General features: G+C 38.5%; 1 long non-coding RNA gene across 1 annotated transcript; it reads left to right on the forward strand.

The window, feature by feature from the left end:
* The first annotated feature begins 280 nt into the window (after window positions 1-280).
* On the forward strand, window positions 281-5694 carry LOC146574745 (uncharacterized). Its single transcript, XR_014892492.1, has 4 exons — window positions 281-319; window positions 705-766; window positions 993-1048; window positions 5425-5694. It is a non-coding gene; the product is annotated as an uncharacterized LOC146574745 (long non-coding RNA).
* Window positions 5695-14755: the final 9061 nt, after the last annotated feature.

The following is a 14755-nucleotide window of genomic DNA, read 5'->3' on the forward strand; positions in this document are numbered from 1 at the left end:
AGGTTTTTGTTGTCTTTCTGAAAGGTTTTAATTTAATTATGTGTGACATCTAACCAGGGGCGATTTTAGCCCATTTTGATGATTGAAATGATTCAAAGCACCCCCAAAGATTTCTTACTTTTTTTGACAATATTTTTAGCTGTGTGACACACTACTAAAAATATAAAAAGCATACAGTACTGTACTTGCTTGAGACGTAACATTTTAACAACAAAAGTATAGATAACCCCCCCTCCCAAAATGGTTTGTTCCAGCTCTCCCCTGCTCTATCGCTCTTGCTGCCAGAGCGATGGTGGCTGAGACGCAGCGGAGCGGAGGTGTAAGTACCTGGCTTAAAACAGGACATATTAGCTGCATTTAACCTTCAGTTACTCTTTATATAGTTAGGTAGGAGTCAGACCATGTTTCTTTTTAGCTGAAAAACATTACACCAGGTAACCTGCAGTGTTGAAAACGTGTTTTCCGACGATGTTTGCTACCCTTCAATCCGTCTTGCTCTGTAGTAAATTCAGCGACATTTCACCGTCCTGTTGCTAACATTGAAATGTATACAGCCTATTTAAAAATCTAAAACTTTAAATTATCCGTAGCCTGCTGTTGTTACCACTGTCCTGTTTGAAATGGATACTAACTAGCTAACTGACTGGATGCCCATTAACCTTATAACTCCTGTTGTGTGTGTGTGTGTGTGTGTGTGTGTACAGAGAGACAGCCAGGTTCATAATGGATATGAGGAAGTTTTTTCAAAATAAGGAGCCACATTCAGGTAAAATTGTAAAATCAAATGATCCGTTAATCAAGGATAATGTTGGATCAGTGTTTCAATATTTATCTTTTATTAGATGTTCATGTGGTTTGGTTATTTGCCTTTTGGTTGAAAGTACACTGAGAGTGGACTTTTTTATTAGTGATCTTAATAGTATTTTTTCATATTAATTTAATTTTTCATCTAATTGAATACAATCTATTTGTGTATGATTGTCAATCCGAAGAGGGAGAGAGGAAAGAGGGGAACGTGAGGAGAAAGTACAAGGTCAGGAAGAACCAGGTAAGAAAACAGACAGGGAACAGTGACAGGCACAACAGAACCTGTTAAACTGACAAAGAGAAAAAACCTGATTTTACTCAACACAATCTGGAAGTTGTGTTCTCCCTATATTAAAGCTGCTATACAAAATCTGTAAAACAAACTGGGTTGAAACATTTTTGACCCTCTTTAACGACATTCCAACATAACATTATCATTGATTGGGGAGATTAAAATTAATGATATATTTTTATGTGGTTCAGCCACAACTCTACTAAAACCTCAGCTAGTAATAGGTAGGCCAACTTTTGGACCGTCCAGTTGTCTGTATGACTGCTGCAGTACGTACATCACATTTGCACACTATCAGAAAGTGCCAAACAGCCCTGGTGGAGTGAGGAGCTGTAAAGAGAAGCAGATGCTCTGTTTATATTCTAAAAATGTTTTAAGCTAACTTGTTTCAAAGATTTTGTACAGCAGCTTTAAATGTTTTCCAAAAGCACACATACGCTTATCAGTGTTTCTCAAACTTTTTACAGTGTCAAGCTCTCCTAAGTACCACTATGAAAGTATGAAAGTCATAAATCTTACAACACAAAATTATTATTATTAAATTAGTAAAATTAGTATCTGCATACATTGTATACATTGTATACATTCTACCACAGCCAAAGTTGCCTCCAATTTTATAGTTTTTATTAATATTATGTAATTTATTTGTAACAATTTATTCTGTTTTGGGAGTGTTTTTATGTATCTGTATTATATTATACATACATATTAAAAGTGAATCTCTGTCCAAAAAATGCACTCAGTTTACTTTTTACTCACTATGAGCATCACTCATTATTCTCCCCCAGTAATTAAGGTTAGGATATGTATTTATTTTTTATTCCAATCCATTCTTCTTTAGCAGCATTTAAATAACCTTTATCAGATTTGATGGTTTTGTTACAGACTTTTCAAAAAAGTGTTTTGCTTTTCTTTCACAAATGTGGGGATTAAATTGTGTGAAAATGTACAAAACAGTGATGCCATGTTTTGTGACGAGGACCCAGGCACAGAGAGACTTGATGAATTTAAGAATCTTATGATTTAATAAAGAAATTTGCAGACTTGCACAGAGATGGTAAAATTATGATGACTGATAATGAAGACAACAGACGATGAGGACAGGGAGGAACAGGGGTTTAAATGCACCAAAGTGACAGTCAGAGAGAACTCGGGACAACATTTAAGGATGCAGGGACTGACAGAGACAGGTTTATCTTGCCTGGCTGGGCAGCTCTCTGGGTGCTCAGCACCCCCAAAGCTCTGATTCTAGAATCGCCCCTGCATCTAACAAAGATATAACTCACATCTATCCCTTTATTTAGGGAACAAAAATGTGTCTCTTGATTTGAACAGGTTACAGTCCTCAGCATTGGTACTTCCTCAGTGAACATTTATACCAACCAAGTTTAAAGGAAAATATTATTTTGTTCTTGGCCTGTCCTTTTAAGCCATGTGGTTATTGTGCAACCATCTCAAGAGTCTCTCTGGGTTCTTTATGTCTTCAGCTGTAATGTAGATAACAACTATAAAAGCTTTTATATGTGCCAAAATATTGAAATATGTCTCTCAAAATATAAATCCTGAACTTGTAGCTAAATAACTGCACATTTCAGGGTTATTATTATCTCATTATATGCTATTGTATTAGACTTCTTGTCAGGGTCCTGGGTCGGAGTGACCCAGGATCCCTGAGCAGTTATGAATTATATTATTATGGTATGTATATTTGGTGTTGCTGTCCTTCTTCCTGTTTGCGCGCGTGTGTGTGTATATGTGTTTCTGCGGGTGCCTTCAGGCCTGGTGGGTGTGGCCCTGCTGGCGGACTGGCACACGAAGCCACACACCTGCTGCTGATCAGGCCTCGTTGGGGGAGCTACTTAGGAGAGTCTTGGAGCTCCCACCGACGCGGGATCATTTCGTGAGACTTCCCGTCAGTTCTCCAGCTGGTCTGTTTGTGTTATGAGTGGCTGTGTGCAGACAGGAATAGGACCCAAGGTGCAGACTCCGGAGACAGTCGTGAACTCAAAACAGCTTTAATGTAAAACTCAAAATATAACATAACTGGAAAAAATCAAAATAAACTTAAACCAGAGGACTGACAGAACACACAGCTAGGTAAACAGTAGATCACGACACAGACACAAAGAAACACAGGGCTTAAATACATAGAGGGAGCAATCAGGGAATGGGTAACAGGAGGGAAACACAGCTGGGGCAAATCAGGCCTAACGAGACAAGGGGAAGCAAAACCAGACACATTAACATCAGACATGGACTTTCAAAGTAAAACAGGAAACATAACACAGACTCACAGGCAGGCACTATAACAAAGGGAACAGAGACGTGGGACCAGGGCAGACACAGACACTGACTGGACGTGGGAATATAGCAGACAGGGGAGACAGCAACTAAGGAACACAGACAGAAAACCAGAACACTAAAACTCTAACCAAACCCCACCCAGAGAACCTTAACTAAGAATAATCCTAAAACCCGTAAAGCAAAGCTAGAATATAATGAAATAACAAAATCAAAGAACCAAAAAACACAAAACACTGGGTCAACGACCCAGGGACCCTAACAGTTTGTGAGTGTGAGCTTACCAAGTGAACTGAGGGTGCTAACTACTCCCAGGAAGGATTGCTGGACGAGAGGGCAGCAGACACAGTGCACTGGCACGAGGGAGCAGACACATGAGCACAAACACTGGGAGAAGACACAGAGTGGAAGTCGGGAGCACACAGGGATGTATTATTGTTGTGTATCAGTTCCATCACTGTAAATAAACGCACTGCTTGTACATAGAGCACCGCGCCTGGGTCCTCCTTCCCCCCACCCCCCACGGTTTGCCATGCCAAACCGTGACACTTCTGAAACCCCACAGACCTTGAAACTTTACCAAACAGATGGATGTAGTGGAGATATTGTGTTGAACTGAAATACAATATTTTAACAGCTTTTTGAAATTGGCAAATATAGCATCTTTTCATTTACATTTATTTTTACACTGTTTATTTGTCTGGTACTTACAAAATTAATTCAAAGAACAAATAATTTCACTGGGTATTAATGTTAATGTTAATAAAAAACCTGACATGATGCAAAACTAGTTCAAAATGTCATTGTACTAACTGGCTTCATTCACACCCACTGAAGCGTTTCCTAACAGTATTTTACAACAGACGTTTTCTGCTTTCCCTGAACAACAATAAAGCAGATTTCATGAACAACACAACTGTTTAAATCATTAGCTTGCAGCTACATCGATAATAATAATGAAAATAATAGTAACAATAAAAAGAGAAGCATTAGGATAGAACCTAAGAGTGTAAAGAGTTCTTCTTAGGGTTTCTTTCTTTCTTTCATTGCTTTAAGGCCAATATTTTTTTTTTAAGTATATATTGTAATTCTTTTTCCTTTAACTACTGTGTCAGATAACAGTACCAAAAACAATCCACTAATGAAAAATAACAGACAGCTTCACAAACACAGGCTTCTGACCTCGACTGAGACTGAGACAAAAAGCTAAAAATTCCTTCAGCTGCAAGATTTTTGAGGTTTTCTTGCATGCGTTACCTATTACAAGGCCTCGAGTATTTCAACTGGATTCAAATCTGGGTTTTTTTCCCCACTGGCCAGTCCGTAACAGTTGACTTCTTTTTTCTGAGCCATTCCTGGTTGGATAGACAAGTGTGTTTAGGATCAATCTTACATAGAGACATCCACATTTATAACTTTTCTGTTTTTTTGTAGTCACATTTAAGCCAGTCAGATGCTGAATTATGAGGACTCATATCATTCCCTTTAGACTTAAAAAACTGACACTAGCGCCTCTCTGTTGGCATGCCTGTTGATAAGCTAGAGAATTGATTCACATGCTGTGTGCCTTTTGCTGGTTGGTTAAAAAAAAACAAGACCGCACAGCTATCATTAAAAAAAAATAACAGAAAAATTGTGTTTTCTTAGTCTTTTTGGCTGCCAAAAGAATGTTTCTGTTAAAGCTTGAGAATTTGCAAGCCAACGTGTTTTGCAATAAATGCTTTTATCCTTCTGGAAGTGATATGATTAGCTCTACTAGCAGTAATTCTGGAGCAATTTGTGACTATGTTTTGAAACATAATTCCAACATCCCTGAATCACAAATAATGATTGATTTGTTTGTGCCAATTTTTCCCCTTATGTAGATCAAAATCTTATGATGATGAAAAGTTCATTGAGGACCTGAATTTTACACCCCTAACTGCATCATCTTCAAGTACTACTTAATATGCCAGTTTTATACTATGGTATAATAGTGCAACCTAAACTAAACTGACTTCTTTGTCAAAATTCTGTATACATAGAAAAAAACAAAAAGGTCTTCAGAGAGTGCACCCTTCTCCAAGGTTAATACTCTACATACCAGTAGCCCTGACATCACATCTGATGAAGACCCTCGAGAGGTTAGTTCTAAACCATCTGCGCCTCCCTGGTGAGGTCTTCATTGGATCCGCTGCAGTTTGCATCGGGGTGGAAGACGCCATCATGTACCTCCTGCACCGAGCTCTGATCATGTTTTTTGATTTCTCCAGTGCTTTCAACAGCATCCAGCCACGACTTCTGAGGGACAAGCTGGAGCTATCTGGAGTGGACCACCACATGTCCCAGAGGGATACATGTCCCTCATCTCTCCTCCACTCGCACACTGAGCACCGGCTCCCCACAGGGCTGTGTGCTGAGCCCCCTCTTGTATTCTCTCTACACCCACGACTGCAGTTCGACCCACAACAGCACTCTCGTTATCAAGTTTGCTGATGACACCACGGTAGTCGGACTCATCTCGAAGGGAGACGAGGCAGAGTACAGAGAGGAAGTCCTGAAGCTGGCAGCATGGTGTTCAGAAAACAACCTGGCACTGAACACTAAGAAAACTAAAGAGCTCATTGTTGACTTCAGGAGACACAGCACCGACTTGGCCCCCCTCTACATCAACGGGGAGTGTGTGGAGAGGGTCCACACTTTCCGGTTCCTTGGTGTCCTCATCTCTGCTGACATCTCCTGGACAGACAACATCTCAGCGGTCATCAAGAAGGCCCAACAGCGGCTGCACTTCCTGAGAGTCCTCAGGAAGTACAAGCTGAACTCCAACCTGCTGCTGACCTTCTACTGCTCGTCCATTGAGAGCCTGCTAACCTACTGCATCACGGTATGGTACGGCAGCTGCACCAAGGCGGATAGAGTGAGGCTTCAGAGTGTGGTCAAGACAGCACAGAAGATCATCGGCTGCCCTCTCCCCTCCCTGATGGACATCTATTCCTCCCGCTGCCTCATCAGAGCAGCAAACATTATCAAGGACAGCTCCCACCCTGGCTTCAACATGTTCAGCCTGCTTCCCTCAGGGAAGCGCTACAGGTGCATCAACACAAGAACCCACAGACTCAAAAACAGTTTCTTCCCCAAAGCGATAACCACCCTGAACTCACACATGCACAGATAACACAGCCCCCCACTTCCCACTTCCTCTATGGACCATCACTGTGCAATACCAATTCTATGTGCAACAACTGAACTGTATATACATAACACTATTTATACCAATTCCATGTGCAATAACTCAACTGTATATACATAACACTATTTATACCAATTCCATTTGCAACAACTCAACTGTATATACATAACACTATTTATACCAATTCCATTTGCAACAACTCAACTGTATATACATAACACTATTTATTACATAATACTTAATACTGTCCATATGTACATAGCACTGCAGAACTGTACCCCCCCCACACACACACACACACACCCCAGCATGTTTACACTGAGTAGGAGATGCTCTGTATCTCATTGTACAACTGTATAGTGACAATAAAGGCATTCTATTCTATTCTATTCTATACTGGACTACCTGACAGGACGCCCACAGTATGTGAGGACACAGGGCTGTGTCTCTGATACGCTGGTCTGCAGCATGGGGGCCCCAGAGGGAATTGTGCTGGCATTGTTCCTCTTCACCCTCTGCACTGCAGACTTCTCCATCAACTCTAGATCAACCTACAGATGTTCTCTGACAACTAGTCGGCCTCATCACAGGTGTGGACGACTCAGTGGACTCTGGACGTTGTGTACTGGTGCCAGCAGAACCACCTGCTGATCACTGCCAGGAAAACCAAGAAGTTGGTGGTGACTTGAGGCGACTGTTGTTGTGATTTCGCGCTATATAAATAAAATTGAATTGAATTGACTTCTGGAGACACAGACCCACCACACTGACACTAGTGAACATCCAGGGAGTGGACATTGAGATAGTGGACTCTTATAGGTACCTGGGTGTTCACCTGAATAATAAACTGGGCTGGAGCCACAACACTGAGGCTCTTTACAGGAAGGGTCAGAGCAGACTCTGAGGCGGCTGAGGTCATTTGGAGTCCAGGGAGCGCTTTTAAAGATCTTCTATGACTCTGTGGTGGCATCTGTCAGTTTTTACAGTGTTGTATGTTGGAGCTGCAGTTTATCACCAACTGAGAAGAAGAGGTTGGATAAACTCATCAGGTGTCAGACTGTACAATCAAAACAAACACAGACATTTACATCAGTGCTGTAATTTGCACTAATCCACCGAACAACTACTACTGTTATAACTTGCACATTATTTTTCTCAGTTCATATTTTAAAAAAAAAACACTATACTTTCATCTTAATAACTGTACAGTACTCGGTTTTTGTAACTATTGTCCATGATGTAAATATTTTTTTCTGTAAAAGTTGTGTGTCTTTCTGTTCTGTGTATTGTTCTGTTTGCATATGTGCTTTTCTTCTGCTGCTGTTACAACCAACTTTCCTCTTGTGGGACAATGAAAGGATTATTCTATTCTATTCTATTTCAACAGAGCGCTAACAGACTGAAAATATCTCAAACATACCTTGAGTTGTTGAGCATTGGCTCAGGGTTTGGGGAGGAATAAAGTTACTATGCAGGTAGTTTGAGGGGGGAAAGTAGCACTATTTCAATAGAACACTGCCTTTTTATAACGCTGACACATCTGTAGAAGTCTTTGTACTGGCTCCTATTCTGGAAAATAAATACAGGCTTTTCTTTAAAATAAAGTATATCCCGTCTCAAGATCAATATAGATTAATAGCCTTCAATGATTGTTTAATACTTTTGTCTTTCTCCAAAATAACAGATTGACCCTTATAAAAATTATATCTGAGCATGAAAAACATTAATCCAATTTTCATCCATTGAAACTTCATAGTACCAGAACTTCCCTATTCACAGGGTAAGCATTTTTACAAGTGCACTTGCATAGTACACACATAGAGAAATTAAGTTAAATTTATAAAAATGCAAAAATATGTCTCAGATTGCAGAGGCATAGTATGAGATGAACAGGACAGACATTTCCTCTACATCCGGAGGTGGATCAAGGAACTTAACAAATACTAAGAAAGTAGCACATGAGTGCAGAATATCTTTAACACATTTCCATTTGTTTTGCAATTTTAAGAGTGAGGTCATGCTTTAAAACTGGCTGCACAAGATGATGAATGTACTCTTTTTAGTTCTGAAGGGACATGGGGGCACTTCCCAAAGTCTGACATGCATAGGTCAAAGTGTCACCTGCGGTATCCTCTTTAGTCATGCTGGTTACCACGAGTGCTGCAGAAGAACTCGACTGTTAGCCAGATACTTAAACTGAAATTACATCTCAATAACTTGGGTGTTAACTCATTCATTACCAAACTGTATGAAATGATGTGACTCATAGTTATAGTATATAAGACTGGACAGGCCTTGGATCCCAAAGTCTGTCCATGAAGCTGACGCTGCATATCAAATGCTAACCCTATTCTAGAAATGAAAAGGAAATTTATTTTGTGTGCATGCGTGTTTTTCCAAGATTTCCAACTGTGTGTGTTCTGCCAAGATATCTGAGAATATGATCCATCAAGACACACAGCAGGTTTGAATGTTCATCAGCGGGACTTGTCATTTCACTGAAGTACACAGTTATGACATTTGATCACAGTGTCAATAATTAATTGCAGAATTTGAAACTCTTGGAAAATCCATCACATTTCTCATTTCATTTTGGCAACAATAGTTGGGCTCAGGCCTTTAGTTCGACGCAAAGGAATTCTTGATGTTTAAGCACATCAAGAGCTTATGGATAATTTCATGTTCCCAACATTAAGGGGAACAGTTTGTGGATGACACCATCCTGTTCCAAAATGACTTCCCAGTAGTGCAAAGCAAGGTTCATAAAGACATGGATGAGTGAGTTTGGTGTGGAAGAATTTGACTGGCATGCACAGTCCAGTCATTTACCTGATACAACACCTTTGGGATGAATTAGAGTGGCTGTTGGACAGAAGGCCAGCTGAGGCCTTCTGCTTCAGCATCAGCATTCCCATAAACACACTGCCTAACTGGTGAAAAGCGGTTCTGGAAGAATTGAGGATGTTATAACTGGGACAACATTGAATTCAATCCAATTCAAATAAACTCAATTACCAACCCTCAAGGAGCTTTATATTGTAAGGTAAAGACTGTACAATAATACATCATATTACACCATAGGGATTGAAAATGAGACTGAGTAAATATGACCTTACAAAACTAATTTCACTGAAACTGAATTGCATAGTGACTTAATGCAAACAGAAAATAGATGTACTTACTGTAACCTTAACATTTATTATCAAAAACACACACACATCTTCACATGCTGCCTCGCCAACAACTTACAGCCATACCATTCTAAACATCCTGGATCTTGTCTAAGTGCTATGTGGGGTTAAGCTTTGTTTAGTCTTTGATGGGAGACTGCCTGCATATACCAGGTGATTACAGCTCAGGGGGGAGAGAAGGTCATCTAATGGCAAGGTTGGTCTGGATGCCAAAAGTGGCCTTGGGCAAGATACTCAAGTGCTATATAAGAGCCGTTTTTGTGCATGTATTCGCATTTCCAAAAAACACACACAAAAATCCAGTTTGTCATACATCATTATGTGAGTGTGTTTAACAGAGTAGATGAGGTGCTTGGAAGTTATGCTGCTCTGCGCTTTGTCAGATTACTACCAGCAGCTTCTAGGAAAAACAAAACCATATGATATTTTTTTAAGTATTATGACTGCACAGAAAACCTGCTAAGCTTAGTCTCATGTGACACAAAAATGTACAATGGTCCGTAGAGCTTATCCTCTTTTAGACACAACATTATTCAAGTAAGAAAACACAACCACATATGGAAATGGACCGCAAAAACAGGAACCTGCTGCTAGTCAAGCCAGCAAACATGGTTGGAACATAAGTGTTATCTCAGGCAAAGCCAAGATTCTACTAGAAACAGACCAGTTATAGGTATTATTGCTCATACAAGGTTATACATATTGATCACATTATTGCAATTAAGCAATAACAAAAAAAAAAAAAACAAATACAACCATCTGGCTCTTTGGTTACTAAATGGTTGTTCAGACACTCCGCTCCATTTTCAGTCTTGCATTACTGGATATCAGGTAGCTTTGTACTGTGTTTTTACTTTTTTTCTTTATATTTGATAACTAAAAAAAAATGATATATGCATATATCATAATTACATGTGTGTGAACTTTTCATTTTGATTCTTATTTTTATTATTATTATTTTAGCACAATCATCACCTCTGCTTGATGTTCAAGAAAAATATGACTGATGTTATTCAGTCATATTCAGTGCTTGCTGGGAAGTGTTTGGAGGGTAGAGAAAAAAACAAAGTTTTAATCAAAATCACAGCTGACACATTGTTTTTTGCTATCGTTTTTGCTGATTTAGTAAACGTGTTTCATTTTAATTGTATTATTTCAAACCAGAGACACAGCAGCTCATGAAATTTACATCTTATATTTTTTGTATGTGCAGAAAGAGACATTTCCCCGTGTTGTTTTGAGTCCCTGCACAGTATGTTCTCATGACAAAAGAAAAAAATTTTAAAAAGCTCTAAATGAGGGTTAGGGTTATTTAATTCACAGGCAGTGTTGAACGTCTAGATTCATAGCTTACGGCAGCCTAAGGGCTAAAAGGCAAATTGGGTTGTTTTATGGCCCAACATGTGTCAACTATAACTCTTACTTAAATGTTGTCCCTCAATAAAATCTCTTCTGGAGGGAAGTTTGCACGAATAAGGCTTTTTGTTTTTGCTGATAAATATTTTGACCAAAAAGAGTTGGCTGCCTTAATATAACCATATGTTAAGAAAAGTGAGGGTAGATCAGAAACAACATGTGTCATTTTGGAATGCGCAGACCCATTTTGCAGTGTCAGATTGAGAATTTGTTGAACCACATTGTTAAAATAAAAACACGGAGCTGGGGAGAGGCATAACTTCACTCATCACATAAGAGATAATAAAACATAAAGTAAATGGCACTCAGTTTTTCACATGTCAAACACTGCTCACTGGATTTCCAACCCTGTCATTATTACACCCATGAGCCCGAGCTTGTTCCAAAGTTCCAAAGTCTCAGGATCTGCTTTCGTTTTTCCTTTCAAAAAAAAAAAGAAAAGAAAAGATGTTTATTTTTTCTTTGTCATGATGACCTGACAAAAGACATGGGATTTGCTCACTGACAATTGCACTTGGGTAGAAAGTAACATAGGAGGGCCAAGGAATAAAGGATGATTGCCAGTTTGGCTGAAAATGTAGATCTGGTGGGACACCAGCCACAGAAAAGAGAATAATGAGCTGTCTCAGAACAATATCCAGATCTGTGGCCACATCTAAAAAATGTAGTTATCATTTTTTTCTCAGGAAAACTATACCCTTATTGTGGCATGGACAACTAACACAAGGGACTTGCTCTATCTGTTGTTTTTTAGTATTGTTTGATACAAGTATATGTCCAAGCATTTACCAGACTGAACGACGTGACAGAAACCTTTGTTTTACCTTTAAATCATTTTGGTCAAAAGCCACTGTTAACTAAACCTTGGAGAAGGAGAGGAAGGAAGTGAAGAAGACTAATCGCACCCTGATTTTCTAAGGGGTCACCAACATATAGTTGTGATACAGAGTAGTAGCTTGTGTCCCACAAAGGTCTCATCTCGGTCTCCAGCTGGGGATCTTTTACATTTAAGGCAAATATGTTAAAACCACTACACCATGGAGCCACACTGATATTATATAAACTCCCCATCAGAGAAGCCCTTTCATTTTTTTTTTTTACAATTTTAATGGAAATCACACTACAAGTATGTTGGTTTTATTTTTAAGGTACCAGATATTTATTTATTTATTCTTATTTACGCACCTATGTATGTGCAATCAAATGCAGCTGAATTGTCAATGCAAGCATTTTGCATTAACAAAATTCACTTGTTGACTCAGAATTTGAAACCTTTTTTTGTCTAGCATGTCCTGGTGTTTTTTTAGGTACAGTGTTCCAGGTGTTGGACAACTAGGATAAATGGACAGAAACAGCAATGAGTTTCAGCATTTAAAAAACAATTTTGGTCTCAAGAAAATTGAGACCGATATTAAGGAAGGTGTTTTTGTTGGTTCTGAAATCTGTGAACTGATATTTGATAATGACTTCAAAAGGAAACTGAATCAGCAGCATGCTAAGAATTTTATATCACAACTTTTTTCACAAAATCTGGGCAGTGTCTGCAATAAACATGGGAGAAGATTTCATTGAAATATTAAAGTGAGGGGGGGGGAATTACATATAGTGAAGACATTACCTGCAAAAAACTTTTCTTTTTTTTTTACTTTTGTCTGCTCCGGGGAACTACAGAAAATAATAGCTATGAGACAGACTAAATAAAGTGCTAAGAAGAGTTTGGGAAGTGAGAGCAGAAATTCAAGATTTTTTTAGGAAGAAAGGTAAAGACATTGTAGAGCTCTCAGGTGAACCTGACTGTAATGCATTTGTTCAAATCCAAAATAGACTTGATTTCTGTGAATGAAAAAGAAAAATATAAATAAAATATAAGCAAAATAGCAACAGCACTTTGTATGAAGCTTGACTTTTTGGCTAAAATGTCCACATTTTGTTCACAATTGTTTCATGGTATGTTGATTAAACAGTGAGAAAATGCTGCTTATTTCACATTTTTATTGTTTATTATAATTATAGTATCTGCTTTTGCCAGTAGCGGTTCATAAAGAGGTCAAATTAATTAATATTGAGCAGCACTTAGTTCAGCTTAGTGATTCGGCCATTCTCATTAGTCCCAGTTTGTCATGTGGTCCCTTGGGAAATTACTGCATCCCCCTGTTCTAGATCATAGCGATTGAAGACATGAACCATTAACTTTGAAATTCCATTTTGGACTTTTGTCAGCCTCTTTTTTTTTTTTTTTTTTTGCTAATGCTAATGTTAATGCTTTGTGGGTGGTGGTAGCTCTATGTAGCGGAGATGTTTCTTTGCTCAGTGGAAAGAGGTTGTTTCTATGTCACTACGTCTGCATACCACATCTTTTTCTATCTGTGAGCTCATGACCATATATGAGGTAGCTGAACTGGTAAATCAACAGTTTTGCTTTTACACTTAGCTCTCTCTTGTTTTATACTAAGCTGCAAACATATTTATTTGTGCTCTTAAGTTGTTAAGTTGATAATTTAGCTTGAACATTGAGCCTCTTTTGGAACCGACCTTGTATGGTACTTTGGCCTTATTTTTAAGCCCCACCTGGCCTTTACTTGACATAAGTAATCTTCCTGCTGGTTATATAATGGAACTATTGATTTCCCCAAACATTAACTTAATTCCACAGTTATATATATATATATATATATATATATATATATATATATATATATATATATAGATATATATAGATATATATCACTATTCTTTCCACTGAGCTGATTTACTGTTACTATTAGCCACAATTTTTTGTTTTTATCCTTGTCTTTTGTCATCTTAACAAACTGTATATGTTACCTATCTTCATCTGCCCCAACTGTTGCTGCGACTTTGTCCTCCAAAAACTAAGCATTCCTTTTTTTGGTATAGGCTGTTCCTTACTATGTCCCCATTTGTGGCAGGAGATTTATAGGTAACATTACATCAAATAAGGTTTCTGGGAACCTGCTCAAGCAAGATTTTTTTTTTTTAATCAAATACTCAGCATCTTTATGGAATTAAGCACACAGTCGGGAATGATCTAATGTCTAAGGTCAAGTATAAATTCCATTTTAGAAATGTGGTCTCTGAAGGGCTCATTAAGGCTCCGAATGCAACTTTCACACCATGTAACATGTTACAGACCTTTTCCTAAGTAGACAGGTCAGAGCCTTTGTAGGAAGTGGCCCATGAAGGTGTGCCCATTTCAGACTGACCCCGTCCACAAGTCAGTGTGAGTTTGATTTGTAACAGCTTCTCACATATCAGAGCTCTAACAAGGACAAGCACCAGACAAACCTTTATTATTCACATCCTGTCATGAATTTCATTTGTCACCTAAATACAATATAACTCCAGCATTCAGGAGACTTTTTGATTTTAGACTAAGACACATAAACTCTGCAAATAGATCTTTACTCTGTGTCTTGGGCTTGGGAAGTGCTCACCAATCTATCGATAGAAAATTCAGTCCAGAAGGAGCAGCTCCTGAACTGGGACACAGCTTGTGTTCTTTTTTTTTTGTTTTGTTTTGTTTTTTGGGTTTTTTGTTTTGTGAAATGTAAAAAACAA

This window comes from Mchenga conophoros, linkage group LG5 (genome assembly GCF_057382185.1).
Source record: "Mchenga conophoros isolate Kocher_MC1m ecotype Shallow Benthic linkage group LG5, M_conophoros_male_GT1.1, whole genome shotgun sequence".
Classification (NCBI taxonomy): domain Eukaryota; kingdom Metazoa; phylum Chordata; class Actinopteri; order Cichliformes; family Cichlidae; genus Mchenga; species Mchenga conophoros.